Source organism: Sus scrofa, chromosome 12 (genome assembly GCF_000003025.6).
Source record: "Sus scrofa isolate TJ Tabasco breed Duroc chromosome 12, Sscrofa11.1, whole genome shotgun sequence".
NCBI lineage: Eukaryota > Metazoa > Chordata > Mammalia > Artiodactyla > Suidae > Sus > Sus scrofa.
In genome coordinates, this window is record NC_010454.4 from 4,911,090 (window position 1) to 4,934,280 (window position 23,191).

A 23,191-nucleotide genomic window follows, 5' to 3' on the forward strand; every position below is an offset into this window, starting at 1 on the left:
TGCTGAGCCACGACGGGAACACCAAGTCTGTGTTATTTAAACAACACTGTACTGCCGCAAGAATACATGACCAGCTGAATGGAACAGAAAGTCCAGAAACCTACCCAAGCAGATGTGGAAATCACGGGGTCAAACAGACCTTCTACCTCATGGTGATCAGACAACAGAGAACTATTTGGAAAGAGATCAAACTAGATCTATAACCTGCTCCACACACAGGAATAAACTCGAGACGGTTCAGAGATCTAAGTGTAACAAAGGAAATGCTAAGAATACCGAGAATTTACGGGCAAATGCCTCTCTGGCTAAGGTGTAGGGAAAAGTTTTCTAAACACAACTCAAAATTCAGAAGCACTAAAACATCGATAGATTTGACGACCTAAAAATAATAAAATTTCATTTGCCCAAAAAAACCACCATAAAGCCACAGACAAATACAAAACTGGAGAAAAATATTTGACATAAGTATCATGGTAAAAGGGTTAACAACTCTAGTAGGTTTTTTTAAACTCATAAAAATGAAAGGAAATAAGTGCAAAAGCCAATAGAAACATGGGCACAAACATCACGGGTGGAGTTCCCGCTGTGGTGCAGTGGGTTAGGAATCCAGCAGCAGCAGCGTGGGTCGCTGCGAAGGTTTGGGTTTGACCCCTGGCCAGGTGCAGGGGCTTAAAGGATCCAGCATAGGTCACAGCTGCTGCTTGGATTAGATCCCTGGCCTGGGAACTTCCATGTGCCACGGGTGCGGCCATCAAAAAAAAGGAAAAAAAAAAAATCAACAGTAACAACTCTTTCAAAAAAAGATATAATAATGGCCCTTAACCATATGGAAACATGTTCAATTTGATTCATAAGAGAAACACAAACTGAAATGCTTCTGTGATACCATTTTCCATCTCTCATAGTGGCAAAAATTTAAAAACTCGACAACTATCCTGTTGGCAGAGCTATAGGGAAAAATATGTTTAACTCTTGACCAAAAAAAATCCGGAGTTCCCATTATGGCGCAGCGGAAATGAATCCGACGAGGAACCATGAGGTTGTGGGTTCGATTCCTGGCTTCGCTCAGTGGGTTAAGGATCCAGTGTTGCTGTGGCTGTGGTGTAGGCTGGCAGCTACAGCTCCGATTAGACCCCTAGCCTGGGAACTTCCATATGCCGTGGGTGTGGCCCTAAAAATAGATTAAAAGATTAAAAAAAAAACACTAAAATTGGAGTTCCCGTCATGGCTCAATGGTTAATGAAGCTGACTAGTATGCCAGAGGACGTGGGTTTGATCCCTGGCCACGCTCAGTGGGTTAAGGATCCTAAAAAGACAAAAGACCAAAAAAAAAAAAAAAATTAAGATCAACCAAGATGGAGAGAAACCCCAAGACGGAATACAAAGATAAACAAATGAACCTAACTCTATTAAAATGTTATTCACAACCATACAGGGGTGTGGGGGGGTAATATTTCCATGCTAAATTCTCAGAATAAAGACAAAAAGAGTTGCAAACAAATGCTGAATTCTAACTGGTGGGTTTGTTTTACACAGTGCTATGGCTTAGTCATTCTGAAACCACCCTCGGTGTATTTGAGAATTAAGCAAGGAAGTAAACATATGAAGGATAATGGAAACCTTTTTTTTTTTTTTTTTTGTCTTTTTTTTTAGGGCCCCACCCGCAGCATATGGAGGTTCCCAGGCTAGTGGTCAAATCGGAGCTATAGCTGCCGGCCTACACCACAGCCATAGCAACACAGGATCCGAGCCGCGTCTGCGACCCACACCACAGCTCATGGCAACATCAGATCCTTAACCCACTGAGCGAGGCCAGGGATTGAACCTTCGTCCTCATGGATACTAGTCAGATTCATTTCCGCTGAGCCACGACGGGAACTCCGAAACGTTTTTTCTTACGGTGGAACAGCACAGACAGACCTGAAATAAACGGATACGTATTGCTCCACAGATAATGGGATTATTTGGAATCAGCAGAGAACGGCAACTCCGGGTCTGCAACCATGGCAAGCCACGTGCAAGTCTCTGCAAGGCAAGGGAAGGAAGTAGCTTTTACAGAGAGGAAAAGAAAGCGGGGAGCTATAGATAACAAAGAGTTCATGGCTTTCCATTGGCTGAGCCTTTGCTGTGGTCACCGGCCACAAACGCTCCCCCTCTTCTGGTCTCCCGACTCTAACAGAAGTTTCTGCCCATTAATATTTAATAGTACAGCAAAGGAAATCAAACACGAAATGAAAAGAGAACCTACAGATGGGGAGAAAATATTGGCAAATGATGTTCCCAACAAGGAATTCGTTTCCAAAATATACAGACAGCTCATACAGCTTAATATAAAAAAATAAAAAAAATAAACAACTCTGGAGTTCTCATCATGGCTCAGCAGTAATGAACCCGACGAGTACCCATGAGGATGCCAGTTCGATTCCTGGCTTTGCTCAGTGGGCTAAGAATCTGGCATTGCCATGAGCAGTGGGGTAGGTCACAGACTCAGCTCGGATCTAGCATTGCTGTGGCTGTGGTGTAGGCCAGTAGCTGTAGCTCCAATTCGACTCTTAGCCTGGGAACCTCCATATGCTGCAGGCACGGCCCTATAAAACAAAACAAAACAAACAAACAAACAAACAAAGACACAGGGAATGTAAATTGGTGCAGCCACCATGGAGAACAGTATGGAGGGTCCTAAAAAAAACTAAAACTAGAGCAACCATATGACCCAGCAGTCAATCCCACTCCTGGGCATCTATCCAGAGAAAACTCTGCTTCAAAAAGACACAAGCACCCCGACATTTATGGAAGCAGTACTTACAACAGCCAAGCCATGGAAGCACCTTAAATGTCCATCGACAGATGAATGGATAAAAAGGTGTGAGAAAGAGAGATATAATGAAATATTACTCAACCATAAAAAAGAATAATGCCATTTGCAGCAACATAGGCTGACCTAGAGATTATTATGTGAAGTCAGAGAAAAATGTCATGTGATATCACTTATATGCGGAATCTTTAAAAAAATGATACAGGAGTTTCCGTTGTGGCGCAGCAGAAACAAACCCAACTAGGAACTATGAGATTGTGGGTTCGATCCCTGGCTTCACTCAGTGGGTTAAGGATCCAGCGTTGCTGTGAGCTGTGGTGTAGGTTGCAGATGAGGCTCGGATCCCGTGTTGCTGTGGCTGTGGCAAAGGCTGGTAGCTACATCTCCGATTAGACCCCTAGCCTGGGAACCTCCATATGCCTCGGGTATGGCCCCACCAAAAAAAAGACAAAAAAAAAAAAAACAAAAAAACACCGCAAAGTCAGTGTCACTAGTAATGGGACAAACCAACATCTGAGAAGGACACAGCATCACTTTGTGAATTTCATTTTTTTTTTTTTTTTTTTTTTTGGTCTTTTTAGGGCCGCTCCTGCAGCACATGGAGGTTCCCAGGCTAGGGGTCCAATTGGAGCCGTAGCCGCTGGCCTACACCAGAGCCACAGCAACACAGGATCCAAGCCTCGTCTGCGACCTACACCACAGCTCACAGCAACGCCAGATCCTTAACCCAGTGAGCAAGGCCAGGGATCGAACCCGCAACCTTATGGTTCCTAGTTGGGTTTGTTAACCACTGAGCCATGACGGGAACTCCACTTGAAGTTCAATCTAATCCCAAGGAAGCATCAAAAGAATGCAAACGAGGAAAACCTATAAAACTCATTTTAAAAATGCTAGATTCGCAAAAAGGTACACACAGGCTGAGAAGCTGCGCAAAAGTATGAGAAACTAAGAAAAATGACAATTCATTATTATCCTGGAATGGACCACGGACCCGATTTTTATTTTATTTACTGTCACAGACCACTGGGGCAACTGGCAAATGAATAAGGCCTGAAGATTCGATAATGTTTTTTTTTTTTTTCCACACCTTCAGCTCTAAATAGTTGGCTTGTCGAGGAGGCACTCTCTGGGGAGACACGTCCACATGTGGCAGTTCCTGGGCCACGGATCGAACCGAGCCACTGTAGCAACAACGCTGGGTCCTTAACCCACTGGTCACTGTCCTGTGGGGACAGAGAAGAGGGCAGCGAAGGTATGGCGTCCATGCTAACTACCTGATTTGTGAAACACTTGTACTTCGGTTTTGTAAGAGTAGCCTTGTTCTTGGACTGCCCAGGATGGAGCCTTCAGGAAGGAAAGGGGTTCAGGACGCGTCTCCCCAGAGAGCGCCTCCGTGGCAAGCCAACTACTTGGAGCTGAAGGCAATCAAGGCCCAGCCGCCTCAAGACAAACTTTCAGCCTCCCTTAAAATGCCTACAAGTATTTCGATAGGAGGCCTGGGCCAGAAAGAGAGCTAACTTTGCATCTGGATGCCGGACCAGGGCGGGAGGACGCACCTCTGGTTACTAAAGTCTGCTCTTCGTACTGCTCCCCGACTGACCCTCCAGGGTGAGCTCGGGGCCTCCGCTCCATCTCTGGCCGTTTGCATGACCAACACCAGCTCGGGCCGTGCAGGTCCTTCCTCCCTCCTGCTCCGCCGCCCGGGGCTGTGCTGAGAAGTACAGCCAGTCTCTTTCGTCCAGGGCTCTGTAGTTCCTCTTGTTTAATGATGTTAGCCAAGTCACCTGATGCCAGGGGAGTCTCCAAACAAAAATAAAGACCTTCGCTGCCCCCTCTTCTCTGTCCCCACAGGACAGTTTCCTGTTTATAAATCTTGACTTAGGAACGCATATCCTTAAACAAACACGAACACAAAAAAGAGTTTCTGCTGTGGCTCGGTGGGTTAAGAACCTGGCATAGTACCCATGAGGATGTGCATTTGATCCCTGGCCTCACTCAGTGGGTTAAAGAGCCGGTGTTGCTGCAAACTGCGGTGTAGATCACAGACGCAGTTGGGACCTGGCGTGGCTGTGGCCGTGGTGGAGGCGGGCCGCTGCAGCTCTGATTCGCACCCTCGCCTGGGAACCTCCATAGGCCGAGGGCGTGGCCCTAAAATAAAAGAATGCACCCGCTCTTTCCAAGCACGCACCCCCATGCCCTAGGTTAACTGGAAAACTGTCCCAGTGGCCCCTTGGCAGTGGGGCAATAGAATTGCATCTTTAAAGTGCTGAGAGAAAACATCAGCCTAGCTTTGCGTCTCCAAGAAAACCATCAGGAGCAGGCTGAACCACTGACATTATCAGATACCTAAAAACTGGGCTTATCACCAATAGAAACTCACTACAGGAACATCTAAAGAATGCATTTCTCGAAAAAAGAAAATGACCCTAAAGAGATCTGAAATGTGAGAAAGAATGGCAAAAAAAGAAATCGGTAAATGAGAGTAGTTCCCGTCGGGGCGCAGCGGAAATGAATCCGACCAGGATCCATGAGGTTGTGGGTTCGATCCCTGGCCTCACTCAGTGGGTTAAGGATCTGTCGCTGCCGTGAGCTGCGGTATAGGTCACAGGTGTGGCTCAGATCCCACGTTGCTTGTGGCTCTGGCGTAGGCCAGCGGCTACAGCTCCGGTTAGACCCCTAGTCTGGGAACCTCCATATGCCGCAGGAGCGGCCGTAGAAAAGGCAAGACAAAGCACTAGGAATATCTTTGGCTCTAATATGTGATTTCTGTTCCTGCTTAGGAACATTTACATCCCCTGGAACTTCCTAGATGATAGGAATGTTTTGTTTTGTTTTGTTTTGAAGAGCCACACCTGCGGCATATGGAGGTTCCCAGGCTGGGGTCTAATCGGAGCTACAGCTGTCGGTCTACACCGCAGCCACAGCAATGCTAGATCGGAGCCGTGTCTGAGACCTACACCACAGCTCAGGGCAACGCCAGATCCTTAGCCCACTGAGCGAGGTCAGGGATCAAACCCTCGACCTCATGGATACTGGTTGGGTTCATTCCTGCTGAGCCAGGACAGGAACTCCAGAATGTCTTTTGTTCTAATGAGGCCACTCCAGGGGGGCTCCTGGACAGCTCCTGGATGGAGGCTGGTCACCAGAAGACCCGGCCATGATTAGAAGCTTGGAATTTTCAGCCCCCTCTCCCTGCTTCTCCAGAGAGAGGAGACGGGCTGGAAATGGACGTACTAATTCATCGTGCCCTTGTGAGGAAGGCTCCATAAACATCCCAAGAGCATGGGCTTCTGTTCACAGGGGGTGAATGCATTCTCATTCGGGGCGGTGATGCACCCCGGCTCCCCCAGGACAGAAGCCTCAGGAGCCTCCCAGACCTCAGCCTCCGAAACGCTCCATCAGGCTGTTCGTCTGTATCCTTTAGCACATCCTTTATTTATTGTTATTATTATTATTATTTTTGTCTTTTGTCTTTTTAGGGCTGCACCTGCAGCACATGGAGGTTCCAAGGCTAGGGGTCTAATCGGAGCTATAGCCACCAGCCTACGCCAGAGCCACAGCAACACCAGATCTGAGCCATGTCTGCGACCTACACCACAGCTCACGGCCACGCCGGATCCTTAACCCACTGAGCGAGGCTAGGGATCGAACCCTCAACCTCATGGTTCTTAGTCGGATTCGTTAACCACTGCGCCACGACGGGAACTCCCTAGCACATCCATTAATAAACTGGTCAACATTAGCAAGGGTCTCTCCAAGTCCTGGGAGTCTCTGCGGAAAATTCATCAAACCGAGGCAGGTCGTCAGTGGAGGCGCATGGGCTTGGGTGCCGTCTTTGTTGTGGCCATTGATGAGCATGTGTGGCTTAAGGGCTCCAGGGAGTGACATCCCCACGGGCCTTGTCGACTGTAGGGCGTGGACCTGCACCCAGATGGACATTCATCCCTAATCCCTTGTGACTCCGTCTACGGGAAGAAAAGGACGAAGAAACTATGAGACTTATGGGACATTTCCACCCCAGGACCCTACTGGACAAGGACTGACAAAGGTCACTGAGCAAGGCCAAAGGGAGAAGACCACATCTCTCTGGACCCCATGTTGGTACCCGCATCTTTTTTTTTTTTGGTCTTTTTGCTATTTCCAGGGCCACTCCCACGGCACATGGAGGCTCCCAGGCTAGGGGACCAATCAGAGCTGTAGTCACCGGCCCACGCCAGAGCCACAGCAACGAGGGATCCGAGCCGCGTCTGCAACCCATACCACAGCTCACGGCAACGCCGGATCGTCAACCCACCGAGCAAGGGCAGGGACCGAACCCGCAACCCCATGGCTCCCAGTCGGATTCGTTAACCACTGCGCCACAACGGGAACTCCGGTACCCGCATCTTTAAGGGATAAAAACCCTTATAGGACAATAGAGAAAGGGGGGCTCTTCCCCCCCGCCCCAGTAACCCTGGGAGCTATCTGCTTTGCTTGCTTGCTGCCTGTGTGTCAGCAGAGTTCATTCTTCAACTGCCATGAACAAGAACCTGGATTCTGGCATCATCTTTCTGGCATCACAACCAGAGGAGGGAGTCCTGAGAAGCTCAGATTTATAGCCGATTGGTCAGAAGCACCGGTGACCACCTGTACGTGCGACTAGCCTCCGAAGTGGAGGCGGGGCAGTGCTGGGGGACTGAGCCCTGAACCCGGGGGATCTGATGCTGTCTCCGGGTCGATGATGTCAGAACTGAATCAGAGTTAATTTAAGGGCACCCAGGAGTTCCCGTTGTGGCTCAGCAAAAACGAATCTGACCAGTAACAATAAGGATGCAGGTTCGATCCCTGGCCTCGCTCAGTGGGTTAAGGATCTGGCATTGCTGTGGCTGTGGTGTACCCAGTGGCTACAGCTCCATTTCCATCCCCAGCCTGGGAAGCTCCATGTGCTTCAGGTGTGGCCCTAAAAAGACAAAAAAAAAAAAAAAAAATTTAAGGACACCCAGCTGGTGTCACAGAATAGCTTGGTGTGGGGAAACCACAATCCCCACCCCACCACACACACATTTGACAGCTAAAAGTGTCAGAAGTGAAGGGTTCTGGATAAAAGAAAAGGAGACACACAGGAGGTGGCCTGGGTGTTACTAATCCAGTAACACACGTAGGAAATTTGAAAGAGCTTTGCGAATGTACCAAACCATATCGCAAAACCCACTGAACCATACTCCTTAGAAGATGCCGTACAGGAGTTCCCGCTGTGGCTCAGTGGGTTAAGAACCCAACTAGTATGTGTGGGGATGCAGGTTCAATCCCTGGCCCTGCTCAGTGGGTTAAGGATCCGGCGTTGCCCTGAGCTGTGGTGTACGTAGCAGATGTGGCTCGGATCCCACGTTGCTGTGGCTGTGGGGTAGGCTGGCAGCTACAGCTCCGATTCGACCCCCTAACCTGGGAACCTCCATATGCCGCGGGACGTGGCCCTAAAAAGACAAAAAACAAAACCACCACCACAAAAAAGAATAGAAATGTTATCTATCTTCCAGGGAAATAAAGAGAAACTTTAAAAATGCCTTCATCCATAAGACCAACTCTCCCAAATATGCAAAGCACAGAATTCCTCCAACCCCATCACACATCACTACAGACACGTACGAGATAGGCTATGCTTCCTCTGGGAAGCAGGCGTGGGGAGCCAAAACCAGAATCCTTTGGCATTCGCCAGCGACAGTCATTTTTATAACGTGTGCTTCAGCAGCTTAGCCAAAATCACTGCCAGAGAAGAGCCAGCAATTACAGCTTCCTTCCAGAACCGTGTCCCAGCATCGTACACAAAGGAAGAGGAACAGAGCACACGCAGGGAAAGTTCTATCTGGTGTTTCTGTTGCTACCCCCATGAGCAGTCTTCTGACAGAGAAGATAAACCTCAGAAGGGGAAAGACAGGTGACGGAGGGAACAAGCCCAAAGCCAGGCTATGGGCACTGACCCCCATGGAGCATTGCCCTTGGCAGAAGGGAGCCCTTCGCCTGACCGTCTGGGACGTCCCGCCCTGCCCCACTCCTGGAAGCCGAGGCCTCAGGGCAGGGCTGCAGAGGCCCAGCCCTTCCTGAGGTCAGAACAGCTGATGGGATCTGTGGCTCAGGTCCAGACCTGCCTGAGACCACATGGACTGCCCTTCCGTTCTCTCCCCGACAGGTACGTCCTGAAGAGCCCTTGGCTGCGAGGCCTCCGCCTCTGCTTCCGCGAAGCCACATCCCTGCCTCCCCCTCCGCTTCTGGGAAGCCAGCCTAAGACGAAGCCCTTTCTGGGTGATCTTTACCCTCAGAGCCGACTCGAATTCTGGGGATGAGCGCAACACATTTCGCCCGATATTTCCCTCCTATCTGGTCTCACCATTGTTACCAAGTCCTTCCTCCTTTTGCTATAAAATACATCTTCAGCTGGCTTTCCTGGAGGTCTCATCCTCACGCTTTTGAAGTACAATTTTGGCAGGACCACGCCATCAGTTCCACGAGAGAAAACTGTCATACTAGGAGTTCCCATTGCGGCTCAGTGGGTTAAGAACCTGACTAGTATCCATGAATTTCAGGCTTGATCCCTGGCCTTGCTCAGTGGGTTAAGGATCTGGTCTTGCCATGAGCTGTGGCATAGGTCACAGATGCGACTCAGACCAGGCATGGCTGTGGCTGTGGTGTAGGCTGGCAGCTGCAGCTCTGATTTGACCCCTAGCCAGGAACGTCCATATGCTGCAGGTGCAGCCCTAAAAAAAAAAAAAAAAAGAAAAAAGAAAAAAGAAAGAAAAAAAGAAAAAGGAAAGAAAAGAAACTGCGGTCGTGAAGAGCTTCCACCCTTTCCTGACCCAGTCCCGCCTGGACCACGAGCCCCGAGAGTAAGTTCCACCCTGAGGCTGGTCCAGCGGGAGTGAAGTCTAAGGAAGGATTCCAAGCCCGGGCCAGGAAGGCGATATCTTGCCGACCATCTGTCCGGTGAGGCTGGCCCCACCACTGAGCTTTCTTTGAACGCAGCCTGTCTCTCTTTCCTGCCTCTTTTCAGAAGCCGTTGCTCAGGTTCTCGTCGTTACTATCCCACCTGCCACGAATAACACTGCTCCTCTGTCTCATCGTTCCGGGGCTCAGGTTTCTGAGTCAGCGCATCCAGGGGGCTTCCAGCGTTAAAGGACAGTCCTAGCAGGGCTCACAGTTCTCCTGCTTTGTCCACCTCTGTTCCACCCAGTTGCTTCCGGGTCAAGACCTTTTTGTTCTTGCTCTTTCCATAGCAATAAATCATTGGGACTCTTCGGGTTTTTTGTTGTTTTTTTTTTTTTTTGCTTTTTAGGGCCTCACCCGCGGCATATGGAGGTTCCCAGGCTAGGGGTTGAATCAGAGCTACAGCTGCCGGCCGACACCATGGCTACAGCCACCCAAGATCTGAGCTGCAGCCACAGCTCACAGCAATGGCAGATCCCTAACCTACGGAGCAAGGCCAGGGATCAAACCTGCATCCTCACGGATACTAGCTGGGTTCATTAACCTCTGAGCCACTCAGCGAACTCTTCCTCATAGGGGTTTTTTTGAAGTTTATGAAAATGTGAGGAGTTCCCATTGTGGCGCAGTGGTTAATGAATCCGTCTAGGAACCAAGAAGTTGTGGGTTCGATCCCTGGCCTTGCTCAGTGGGTTAATGATCCGGCGTTGGCATGAGCTATGGTGTAGGTGGCAGATGCGGCTCAGATCCTGTGTTGCTGTGGCTCTAGTATAGGCCGGCAGCTATAGCTCTGATTTGACCCCTAGCCTGGGAACCTCCATGTGCTGCGGGAAGTAGCCCTAGAAAAAGGCAAAAAGACAAAAAAAAAAAAAAAAAAAAAAAAAAAAGAAAGAAAGAAAATGTGAGTGAGTAACTGGATACAAAAATTGTTCCTGGTACCACCTTACACCAGCCAGAATGGCCATCATCCAAAAGTCTACAAACAATAAGTGCTGGAGAGGGTGTGGAGAAAAAGGAACCCTAGCACACTCTTGGTGGGATTGTAAATTGGTGCAACCACTGTGGAAAACAGTATGGAGAATCCTCAGAAAACTAAACATAGAACTACCATTTGATCCAGCAATCCCACTCCTGGGTATCTACCCAGAGAAAACCACGACTCGCAAAGATACACGTACTCCGATGTTCACGGCAGCACTATCTGCAAGAGCCAAGACATGGAAACAACCTAAATGTCCATCGACAGAGGAGTGGATCCAGAAGAGGTGGTCCATATACACAATGGAATATGACTCAGCCATCAAAAAGAACGAAATACCAGCATTTTTTGCAACATGGATGGACCTAGAAACCATCATGCTAAGTGAAGTCAGCCAGACAATGAGACACCAACATGCAATGCTTTCACTGACATGTGGAATCTGAAAAAAGGACAGACAGAACTTCTTTACAGAACAGATGCTGACTCACAGACACTGAAAAACTTATGGTCTCCGGAGGAGACAGTTTGGGGGGTGGGGGGATGTGCCTGGGCTGTGGGATGGGAATCCTGTGAAGTCAGATTGTTATGATCATTATACAACTACAGATGTGGTCAATTCATCCGAGTAATAAAAAATTAAAAAAAAAAAATTGTTCCTGGGTCAAGGGGGGTGAGATCAAAAGGGATCAAGAGGCAGGATGGATGTTGGTGTTAGTCAACTTCCTGAAGTTGACTTAGGGCGGCGTCTTCTGCTCACGGGGACAGTCCCGCACCTGCTGTTGACACGCGTGTGAAGCAAAGGTGAACGTCAACACAGGTTCACACAGGAGACAAGCAGGCCTTGCCCCGCTCAAGGATTTACACGTATCCACAAAATTGTTTGCAAATTCATTTATTAAAGGTGGCATTCTTGTGGAGTTTCCGTCATGGCTCAGGGGTTAGTGAACCCCACTGGCATCCATGCAGTCCCGGGTTCAATCCCCAGGTTCAATCTCAGGTGAAGGATCAGGCGCTGCTGTGGCTGAGGTGTAGGCCGGCAGCTGCAGCTCCGATTTGACCCCTAGCCTGGGAACCTCTATATGCCGTTGGGGCGGCCCTAAAAAGACAAAAAAAAAAAAAAAAAAAAAAAAGACGTGTTCTTTGTGGATCCCCACACTCGGGGAGGGCACACAGAGCAGCAGCGTGCTGGGCACCTGGGAACCAGGAAACCAGGGGCCTTCCCCGATCCCCTGCACGCGCACGCACACACACACACACACCCCAGCCTCCTCAAGGTCTCCAAGCAAACAGCACACCCAGGCTGCGGCATGACCTAGAGTTTCCACCACCAGCTGGGCAGGAGGGCAGGAAGAAACATGGTTCCACATGCCCTTTGATTTCGTGTGGGCACCACACTCCTGAGTGCAAGACAAGCCCTCGGCCGACTAACCCATGTCACGGAAGGGGAAGTCCTCTCGCCCAGGGCATCACATGTACCTGGCAGGGCTGGTTGTTTTGGGGGTGCCAGGAAAGTGCAGGGGTTAGAGCATCTCAGAGTTAGGGGCTAATGAAGTCACAAAACCCACATCCGGTGACAGGATCGGGGTCCAAGAGAGAGCCTTGGCAAGAAAGGGGTTTGGGACGAGGGACTGGGCAGCCTTCCGACGCAGACATTTAAACAAACCGAGCAGCATCGCTGATCACAGGGCTCGGCTGGGGGCAGGCACACACGCACGTCGCCGCTCGCCAGGGGAGCTCATGGATTTATAAAAACACCCACACGGTTGCCAGGAACCTCTCTCACCTGCCAGCCTGTCTTCCCGCCCGCAGGACTGGAAACTAGGAAGAGTCCAGTGAGAGGCTAATTCCCTCTCCTTTGTAAGCACCTCGTTCCTGCCTCTGGAAGCTTCTTTCTCCCTGGAATTCTGGAATTTCACCAGGACAGGCCTGGATGCCTATCTTCCCCCACCTGGGGTCTGAGTCAGAGCAGGAAAGTCTCCAGCATTTACCTACGAATCTATCTCGTCCCTGTCCTGGCCTTGTGCTCCCTTCTCCCTGTGGGATGCACCTTCCAAGTCTCCTGCTGGCTTTCGAATTTATCGGTTTTCGGTTATTATTACATTATTATTATTATTATTACTATATTTTCCCAGTGTACCAAGCATTTGGATCTCAACAAAGCCCATCCTCTCTTAATGATTTTCTTTTCTTTTTAGGGCCACACCAATGGCATATGGAGGTTCCCAGGCTAGGGGTCCAATCAGAGCTACAGCTGCCGGCCTACACCACAGCCACAGCCAGGCCAGATCCGAGCTGCATCTGCGACCTACACTGCAGCTCATGGCAACACCGGATCCTTAACCCACTGAGAGAGGCCAGAGATCAGAACTGCACCCTCATGGATATTAGCCGGGTGCTTAACCTGCTGAGCCACAACAGGAAATCTTCTAATGAATTTTTAAATTTAAAAACCAGGCTGGGTTTTTTTTTTTGGGGGGGGGGGGTCCCAGAACATGTTTTAATGCTCTAATGGACTCTCTGGGAAAGGACGCCTAACTAGCTGGTTAAGGCCCCCTCTGGTCTGTCCTTCCCACTTCCGCGGTGAGCTGGGCGGTCAGCCTGATCTCTGGTTGTCCAATCCTCCGAAATCAGCCGTCCTCTGTGGGCCGCAGAGACCTTTGCACTTTCTCGGCAGCCAGACCGGGCGACCAGTTCCTACAATTGTGGGTGAGGGTGGGAACAAACAGCAGAGCCCATGCCCGCTGCGGAAGGCCGGGCAGGAAGCGCCACCACCTCCGGGGCCCCCAAGGTCAGCAGCAGCTCCAAAGATGGGGCCCAAGAACTCCCCAGCTCCCCGAAAGCTGCCCTCAGGTCTTTCAAATTCTTTTTTTTTGTCTTTTGTCTTTTTGTTGTTGTTGTTGTTGTTGTTGTTGCTATTTCTTGGGCCGCTCCCGCGGCATATGGACGTTCCCAGGCTAGGGGTCCAATCGGAGCTGTAGCCACCGGCCTACGCCAGAGCCACAGCAACGCGGGATCCGAGCCGCGTCTGCAACCTACACCACAGTTCACGGCAACGCCGGATCGTTAACCCACTGAGCAAGGCCAGGGACCGAACCCGCAACCTCATGGCTCCTAGTCGGATTCGTTAACCACTGCGCCACGACGGGAACTCCAGGTCTTTCAAATTCTGACAGCTTAAAAAAAAATGACCGCATTTTGCTCACGATTTTATGAATCAACAGTGGGGCAGAGACTGGCTTCCTTCTGCTGTGCTCTGGGGTCACCCCTGCAGATGCAGCCCTCCAGAGGCAGCCCTGGAGCTGGACAGTCCAAGATGGCTTCACTGCTGTCCGGTCATTCAGGCTGGCTCTCGGCTGGGTGTCTCCTCCACGAGGCTTCTCCTCTTCCAGGAGGCTGGACCGAGCTCCTGGACGTGGTGGCAGGGGGTTCCAAGTGCACAGGAGTAGAGGCTACAAGGCCACCTGGGGCGACTGTCAGAAGGCACACACCATCATCGTGGCCACATTCTATTGTCTGAAGAAGCCCAAGGCCAGTCCAGAGGCAGGGGCTGGGGAAACAGACCTGACCTCTTGTTGGGAGGCGGGAGTACACACAAGGCAGCTGAGGACGGAGGAGCTGTTACGAGCCATCTCTAGCAGCAATACAGCTGGTGACATGTGGCCTCCATGTGTGGCGCTGCTGCCACGCCATCCGGTGCCGGGCGGTGTGGGCAGATACAGCGTTTCCTTTCTCCTGGTCTCGTGTCTGTCCCCGACACATCACGTTTCGGCCTGCGCAGAGCTAAAACAGAACAGCTGCAGGCACATTCAAGGAGCAAGGCAAGCCTTTCGAAGTTGGTACTATTGCTGTTCCCATGTTACAGATGAGGAGCCTGAGGCCCAGCGAGCTTGAGGAGCTCGTCCCGGCCCACGCAGTCCGTAAACAGGGGAGCTGAGCCCGCGGGCTTGCCACCCGCCCTCTCGAGCATCCTGCTCTCCTGCGGAAGGTCGGCCTGGGGGCTACCAGCATCCCCTGCCCTGGTACCCTCCCTCCTTCCCTGTCTAACCGCCAGGGAGGCCGGCAGGCAGGGCTTGGCATCAACATCTGAGCTCCGCGGTTTGCTGAGGAAGGAGGCAGGTGAGGACTTGATATGTTTGGGTGAGGTGGGCAACTGTTGCCAGGGGCCAGCTTGCCTGATCTTGTGCTCTGGGTTCCTGGGGGAAGACTCCGCCGAGAGGGTGGGGCAGGGAGTGGGGCTCCAGTCCCGTCCCAAGGCCGCTGGTGAGCAGTTTCCTCATGCTCTCCCACGCATCCATGGGTGCACACACACACACACACACTTTCAACGACATCCTCTTTTGTTTTCTCCTCTTGGCCGTAGGGTGCAGCCACTCGACGTAGCATCTCAGCTCCCAGGCCTGGGACTGAACTGGCCACAGGGGTGAGAGCACCGAGCCTAACCACTAGACCACGGGGAACTCCCTACACCCTCTTTTTTTGAACCCCACTCTCAGTGCACTCACAAGGTATCAAGGTAAATCCAAGTAGGTGGCCGTGTGACTTGGCAGCTGGGCCTGTGTCCAACCGAGGTCTTGCTGCTGGAACCATCCACTGGGGATGACACCACTGTGTCCTGCCAGTAGTCCAAAGGGCTCTGACCACTTCCAGGGAATCCCTGATGTAAATTTCTGCATCACTTAACAAAGGATCTGCGTCTGTCCCTGAATCTCTCAATCAGTCCCGAGTGCAGCATCCAGGGGGCAACAGACCCTCTGCCTGGGCTTGTGGCCTTGCTGCCAGTGGGCAGGGAGAGGGCTGACTGTCCTTATGCTCCTAAAGTGGGAAGGAGACCCATCCCTCTGTTTACCTGCAAAATAATCAGGTGTTTGGATTCTAGATAGGCAAGTATGTGGCAAATTTCCCTTACCTAGAGATTTTACTGTTTTTGTTTTTCCACTCAGTATTAGCCCAAAAGACTTGGGTTTCTTTTCTTTTTTTTTTTTTTTAAGATTTTATTTCGGAGTTCCCTGGTGGCTCAGTGGATTAAGGATCTGATGTTGTCATATCTGTGGCTCTGGTTACTGCTGTGGCACGAGTTAGATCCCTGGCCCAAGAACATCCATATGCCATGGACACAGCCAATCAATCAATTAATAAATAAATGCAGGAGGATAAAGGGGCCTAAATAGAGGTTTGCACACTTCACTCAAACCGCTAAAACGAGGAAAGCAGTGGACTGATGAGTTCCATGTGTCCAACGCAATGCCAGGGCAAGCACTTAAAAAGCTATACAAAGAGATACAGGCGAGAACACTATAGGAGTTCCCATTGTGGTAGTGTGGAAGCGAATCCTACTAGTACCCATGAGGATGCGGGTTCGATCCCTGGCCTCACTTAGTGGGCCAGGGATCCAGTGTTACTGTGTTGCAGACGAGGCTCAGATCTGGTGTTGCTGTGGCTGTGGGGTAGGCCAGCAGCTATAGCTCCGATTCAGCTCCTAGCCTGGGAACTTCCATATGCCGCAGGTGCGGCCATAGAAAGCAAAAAAAAACAAAACAAAAACAAACAAACAAAAAAAAACCCAAAAAACAAAACTATAGATGAATCAAAACAGAATGCTAAAATAAGCCCCAGGAGGGGTTCCATTGTGGCTCAGCAGGAAAGAACCCAACTCATATCCATGAGGACATGGGTTCGATCCCTGGCCTTGCTCAGTGGGTTAAGGATCTGGCGTTGCCTTGAGCTGTGGTATAGGTGGCAGATGCGGCTCAGATGCCGAGTTGCCATGGCTGTGGTGGAGGCCAGCAGCTGCAGCTGTGATTTGACCCCTAGCCTGGGAACCTCCATATGCCGTAGGTGTGGCCCTCAAAAGACACACACATACACACACACACACACACACACACACACACACACACACACACAAATTAAATAGCTCCACGACAATTTTGTTTTTGAAAATCAGTGGTCCCCAACTACTTGCCTTTCACTATGTCCTCTTGCCCAGTGTCCATCACTTTCAATTTTCTCGCTGGGCCTCCTGGCGTTTACCTCCATGCTTCTAAATGACCTGCTTGCGTTGATTTATTCACCTTGTGTTTTGATCTTAGGCGTTACCCACAGGTGTCTCACGGGGACGACGAGGACTTGCTGCCCCCCCCTACTCCTGCCCTACCACGCGCATGCAACTTGGTCACATCATAATTTTGGTTAGTTCAGAATCCAGTGTTCATATCATTACAGTTATGTAAACGCTACGCACAGCGGGGCCATGTAGTCAACGATAATTACTCTTCCTTTCGGGCACCCCTCCCCCCAGCCCTGCTCTGGCCTTGACACCTGTTCTGTTTTGGGGTGAGCTTTGTCTTCTATGTGGTTATAAGTGATTCCACCTCGAGTTTTCTGCCAGCTGCCTAAGGAACCCACTCAAGCTGATTATTCAGTCAGGGGTTCTATCAGTTTCAGTATTTTGAGGAAGACATCCTGCCCTGAAAAGAGGAAGGAAGGAAGGAAGGAAGCGGGGAGGGAGGGAGGGAAAGGGGAGGTCTCTTGTGGGACCGCAGGTTAAGGATCCAGCGTTGTCGCTGCCTTGGGTCACTGCCTTGGCGCAGGTTCAATCCTCGGCCCCGGGACACACTTCCAGGTGCCCCAGACCTGGAAGGGAGGGAGGGAGGGAGGGAGGGAGACAGAAATCTTTCCCTGACCTTCCTTTTTTTGGGGGGGGGAGTGGGTGGCACACCGACAGCACATGGAAGCTCCTGGGCCAGGGGTCAAACCTTATCTGCCCTCCTCTCTGAAAGCAACTGTATTCATGCATTCCCTTAACAGGCTGGCTTCACTAAAGTACCATTTCTTCACTGGTGCCCGGTGTCCTGCAGACCAAGGCTCTGGCCTTTTGCCAAGGTGGAGGCACGGCTGTGCGGCTGAAGAGTGTGTGGGTGAGACTTGTCTTAATCAAATTTCTATCAACCCTTATTATAGTTCACCCCTTTATCCTATTGCCAGAGGTATAAAATGCCCCGAATTCCTTTGAAGTTCTTGCAGTGCAAATTGGTTTGGTTCTTGGCCCCCCCGCTAAAAGTTTAGTATGCAGCTCTCTGGAGATGCTAAATCAGTCATCTCTTACCCTTCTGCTTCCAATTTCGAGAATTGTGTTGCTGGGATCGCTAATCCTCTCTTCCTCAACCCTGTGGGTTGATGCTTTTAAAAAACCATGTATTATCATCTTAGTGGGGTTTTAGGAGGGAATGTAAATGAACGCATGTGTTCAGTCTGCAATCTTTATCCAGAAGCCTCTGAGGACTGTTTAGGGCCCACTTAAAATACATATATATTTTTTAATGTTATGGCTGCACCCGTGGCATATGGAAGTTCTTGGGTCAGGGACTGAATCCAAGCCACAGCTGTGACCTGTACCATCCAAGCCGCTGTAGTCTGATTCTTAACCCACTACACCACGGAGGGAATTCCACGCATAAGACTTGTTTTTTTTTTTTGCTTTGTAGGGCTGCACCTGCGGCATATGGCATTCGACCAGGCTAGGGGTCGAAGTGGAGCTGCAGCTGCTGGCCTACGCCACAGCCACAGCCACGCCAGAGCGACCTACACCACAGCTCATGGCCACGCTGGATCCTTCACCCACTGAGCGAGGCCAGGGAGCAAACCAGCGTCGTCATGGATACTTGCAGGGTTCATAACCCATTGAGCCACAATGGGACACCCCCCTACCAGGACTTTTTAAGGAGAAGAGAGAGACGCTCAGATGGTCACCTTATGTAAATCTCACTGGCAGCCAGCTGAGTGAAAGGCGAATTGGGGAGGGCAAGGTGGAAGGCAGGCTGGTGAATTAGAAAACAACCAAGCGGACCTGGGCCACTCATAGCAGGGTGGAGAGATGAGCACAGATGTGGAAAATATTTAGGACCAATTCAGCCAGCGGATTCAATTTGGATTCCAAACTAATTAAAAAGAAAAATCACTGTGAACAGTGTTAAGTACCATAGACAGAAAAATAATAAATCACTGTGATTTATTTTGGAGTCGTTAATGGATTATACTAAGTATAGTATTATGGCAGCACAATGGCGATTAATGATGAAATCGCCTTTAAGTTTCATAATTTGAACACTTCTGTTTCCTATTATTACGAAGACCAATTATAATTGTGCCAGATGTTATCAATTGCACTGTCAGACACATAGGCAAATTATCTATTGTCAAAACCAGTTTCTCATTGCTGACAAGATATCATGTACTTTTTCAAAAAGTTGACATTTTCAAGGGATTGAAAAAACTTCCCATTAATAATAAGTCTATAGAAGAAAAGGTAAAAAAAAGCAACGTTTTAAATTTTGAAAAGCATTAGGCCCTAATTGTTTGAATCCCAAGTGCTCATCCATCTCTGGCTGATCCACCACATCCCAGCTGATCTTCAAAATTTGTCATCAGCTCTCTTTTCTTCTCGCAAAAGCTCAGTTTCTACTTAGCTTCAATTCAGGGCATAAATCTGTCGCCTCATAAATTCCTGAAATACAACTGGAACAATTTTCATCATGGCGTTTTTTCATAAAATAATTAATCATCTGCAAAGGGTTTTGAGTGAAATAACAAAACTAGCTTCTGATATATAATTAGAACATCTGATACATTTTGATTAGGAACTTGTTTGAAATGCATGCCGTTTCAGATACTGGAAAATAAATTGATTTTGTAAAAAAAATATTTTTATAAAGATGCTTGTAGACATTGCTGCAGAGCATAGAGACTTGGAAGTTTTGATCTCTCAGTTCTATAAAACATCCTCCTAGATGAAAAGCAGGTATACACGCGCCTCAAGATTTTAATCCAACTCGACGACTTGTATTTCTAAGAAACCTAATGAAGTCTATTTCACATGTAGACAAAAGAAAAAATTAATTTTGTTTTGTGGAATTTTTGTTTGTTTCGCAGCTGCTCCCATGGCATGCACAAGTTCCCAGGCTAGGGACTAAACCCGCACCACAGCAGCAACCCAAGCTGCTGTAGTGACCATACCAGATCCTTAAACCACTGCACCACAAGAGAACTCCAAAAATAACATTTTTTTTTTTTTTTTGCCTTTTGTCTTTTTAGGGCCATACCCGAGGCATAAGGAGGTTCCCAGGCTAGGGGTCGAATCAGAGCTGCAACTGCCGGTCTATGCCACAGCCACAGCAACACCAGATCTGAGCCGTGTCTGAGACCTACACCACAGCTCATGGCAGCGCTGGATCCTTAACCCACTGAGCGAGGCCAGGGATCAAACCTGCAACCTCATGGATGCTAGCTGGGTTCGTTAACCACTGAGCCACGATGGGAACGTCATTAAAAAATATTAACTTTTTATTATGGGAAATTTCTAACAAATACAAAAGTAGAAAGAATAGTGTAATGAACTCCCACTGTGCAGCTCATAGAAATAACAATTTGTATAAGTACAAATACTTATAAGTACAAATTATCAACTCGTGACCAATCTTGTTTCATCTGTAGCCCTTATCCCCTCCCCACTTAGAGTCCATACTTGATTATTTTAAGCAAATCTGGTACATCACATTGCTTCATCTGTAAATACTTCTGCAGCTACTACCAAGAGGCAAGAACTCTAAAATAACCGTCATACCATTATCACACCTTAAAAGGTTAACAATTCCTTAGATTCAACAACTATCCAGTTTGCATTCAAATGCTCCTTTGTCAAATAACACAACTGTGCAATAACAAATCAGCAGGAAAGCCATCACTAAGTTAAAAACCACTGCAAGAGATGAACCCCCCGCATGACAGGCCAAAGGACTCCACAGACCCACTCTGCAGGGAAACTGTTGCAAAGTATAAAAGGACAGCCGCGTGAAGTACTGGAAAGGGCCCTAAGGAGATGAAGCAAAGGAAGAAACATCTGGTCTAGAAAATCTACTACAACTGGGAGAGAGTCTTAGAGACAAAAGCGCATCAGTCAGCTCCCCATGAGAGGCTTTCCTCCCGGGAGAAGCAGGACGCGGGTATTTCTCATCCTGCCACAGCTAGACTCCCATTTGTTTCCGCTGGGCCCCGGGGGGAACTCCCCCAGGGCATCCTTATAAGCAGCAGCTACCAGCTGGCAACTAACGGATCTTGACAGCTGAGTGTGGTCAGGGAACCAGAGGCCTTGCCCAAGTCACCACCACCCCAAGGTGACCAGGGGCTGACTCCAGACTGCACGTCCCTGCAGAGCAACATCCGACTTTTAACACTTCGGGGAGTCTTATTACTAAAATAAGCCAGCCTCAGAGTTCCCATTGCGGCACAGCGGAAACGAATCCGACTAGGAACCATGAGGTTGCAGGGTGGATCCCTGGCCTCCCCTCAGTGGGCTAAGGATTGGGCGTTGCCATGGGCTGTGGTGTAGGTTGCAGACGTGGCTTGGATCCTGCATTGCTGTGGCTGTGGTGTAGGCCGGCAGCTGGAGCTCTGATTAGACCCCTAGCCTGGGAACCTCCATATGCTTCGGGTGCAGCCCTAAAAAGACCAAAAAAAAAAAAAGCCTAAAATAAGCCAGCCAGTGACTAAACAAACAAGCAAGTAACAAAAAGCTTGGGGCGAGGAGGGCAGGGGGAGGAGGTGCCCAGAATCTTTTATAATGTGTTATCTGAAATGTCCAGTTTCCAACAAAAACAGAGGAGCTAAGCCAAGAGGTAGGAGTAAAAAGTGATAAACAGGAACTTCAATTAAGCAAAGGCCAATGACAGAATAGGGTGGCACTTACACCCTGCGAGGGAGGCAGAGCCAACAGGAAGAAAGACTCCTCCTGTTTCCTGGCAAAGACTTAGACAATGAAAAGCCGTGGACTCTTTGCTCACTCCAGCCCTGCCACCTTCCTCTCTATAAAGGGATCCCCTTCGCTTGCCCTGGGGGGAACTGCACGTGGCTTGTCCTGGTCGCAGACCCCAAATTCCACTTCTCGCTCCTTAAGGCAGCTCCCAACACAGCAGCTGACTTCATCAGCGCAGACGAGCAGGAAGAGGCCGAGAGAAAGAGAGCAAGGCATCTCAGGGACATCGATACCTCATAACGCAAACAGCCGAAGCTTTGGATGCGTACTTTGCCCAAGAGGGAGACCCCCCCCCAGAAGTGGATGCTTCCCTTATAAAGACAGGCGAGCCGGCTTCAAACCACAGAGCGGGGGCAGTACATACATGCTTTTTTGGGGACCACCAGGAAATGGAAGTACCTTATTCGGCCAGCACCCCACAGAAACCAAGGTGAATAGTCACATGGCACAGGGAGCAAGAGCTGGATTTGCCGAAGACCTTTCCTTTACATATAGAAGGTGGCAGAATAGAGAGCCTGGAGCTCAACTTCTCTCCTAAAAACAACAAAATTCACAAGTAAAGACTGAGCATTCGGAGTTCCCGTCATGGCGCAGTGGTTAATGAATCCGACTAGGAACCATGAGGTCGAGGGTTCGATCCCTGGCCTTGCTCATTGGGTTAACGATCCAGCATTGCCATGACCTGTGGTGTAGGTCGCAGACGCAGCTTGGATCTAGCATTGCTGTGGCTCTGGCGTAGGCTGGTGGCTACGGCTCCGATTAGACCCCTAGCCTAGGAATCTCCATATGCCGCGGGAGCGGCCCAAGAAATACCAAAAAAAAAAAAAAAAGACTGAGCATTCTTCACCCAAATGGACTGGAAACCTTAAAAAAGATACCCTACTCCAGAAGAAAAAGAGGAGGACACATCAAGAGGTAGGAGGGGCGATTTCACGATATAAACAACCCCATACCACCCGGGTGGGAAGCCCCACAGACTGGAAACTAACTGGTTCCCAGAGACTCACCTACAGGAGTGAGAGTTCTGAGCCCCACATCAAACTCTCAAGTGGGGATCTGGCACTGGGAGAAAGAGCCCCGGAGCATCTGGCATTGAAGGCCAGTGGGGCTTATGCACAGGAGCTCCATGGGACTGGGGGAAACAGAGACCCCACTCTTAAAAGGCACCCACGGACTTTCACGTGCACTGGGTCCCAGGGCAAAGCCAAGTCTCCATGGGAATCTGGGTCAAACCTGACTGCAGCTCTTGGAGGACATCCTGGGAAAACAGGGGTGAATGTGGCTTGTTGTAAGGGAAGGACATTGGAAGCAAAACTCTCGGGAATATTCAGCAGATGCCTTTCTCTGGAGGTGGCCATTTGGGGAAAATCTAGCCCCACCCATCAGTCAGCTGCTGAGAAGCCCCAGGGCAAACAACAATCCAGGTAGGATCACAGCCCTGCCCCTCAGTAAACCGGCTACCTAAAGACCCCTCAGGCACACAGCACCTCTAATCCCATCCAGAGACTAAGCCCCACCCACCAGAGGGATTAGAATCGGCTCCACCTACCAGGGGGCAGGCACAAGCCCCTCTCATCAGGAAGCCTACAGCAAGCCCCCATACCCACTTCAGCCACAAGGGGGGCAGACACCA